A 1,022-nucleotide genomic window follows, 5' to 3' on the forward strand; every position below is an offset into this window, starting at 1 on the left:
GTTTCTTTACAGTCAGCCATATATTAGTCAATAATGTGAACACTCACTACGGACACTTGTTGCTTGTCTACTTGATCAACGTCACGTACATTTCAGCGTGTGTCTTAGCATGGATGTACTGTATATATTTATTTATTTATTCATTTATTTGAACATACACCTTTGAATCGGTGGCACTCAATATCAATTGGTGCGTTCGTACAAACAAAAACAAAAAAAAAGGGTAAAATTTAACAAACAAAATAAATAACAATCGACTGTAAATAATATTACAAAATTAAAGAAAGGTAGAAAAATAACATATGAAATTAGATGAGATCACATTTCACATCGCATTTCATACTCAGAAATACTTTACAGGTCAACTATAAAGTAAATGCTTAAAATAACTAACCTACAAAATATAAAATCTAAAGATGAAAAAGCCTTACAACAAAAATATAATACCAAGGTAGACCTACTAAACTTAAGGAATACAGACTACGATGTAGAGTCCACTTGTGGTTAAAAAAAAAAAAAAAAAAAAAAAAAAAAAAATAACATTACATTTACAGTAAACTATTGTTGTGAATTTTTTAGTTGTGAGCGTTTCTCCCAAGCATTCATGATGTATTTTTTACAGAAATTCTCAAAAATAGAGGTAGATTCATCACAAATAAAAACTGAATCTCCTCCTAAAACATATTGAAGTTTAATATCGTCATTTGTTGTTGAAAAAAGCGTCCCTGTATCATAATCGTTACAGAGTGGAAGGTCATTTTCAAGATTTGTTAAATGTTGTTTTCTAACGATATTATAAGCGGGAAATTTAGTAAAAAATGCTTGACATCTTCAATTTCTCCACTTTCATAGTACAGGCAATAGGCAGTTTTCGCTGCATGACGGTAACCTTAACGTTAACGGATGACGTCATAATTTATTCATCTTGAGTTGCGAGCACGTTAATTTCAGGATTTTACGTGCTTGATGTATGTTAGTTACGGGTTTGCGCATGCGTATTTCGATTTGTTTACAAAAGGGGC

Source organism: Anneissia japonica, unplaced genomic scaffold (genome assembly GCF_011630105.1).
Source record: "Anneissia japonica isolate Jap-2015-1 unplaced genomic scaffold, ASM1163010v1 scaffold585_len4108843_cov191, whole genome shotgun sequence".
In the NCBI taxonomy this organism is placed as follows: domain Eukaryota; kingdom Metazoa; phylum Echinodermata; class Crinoidea; order Comatulida; family Comatulidae; genus Anneissia; species Anneissia japonica.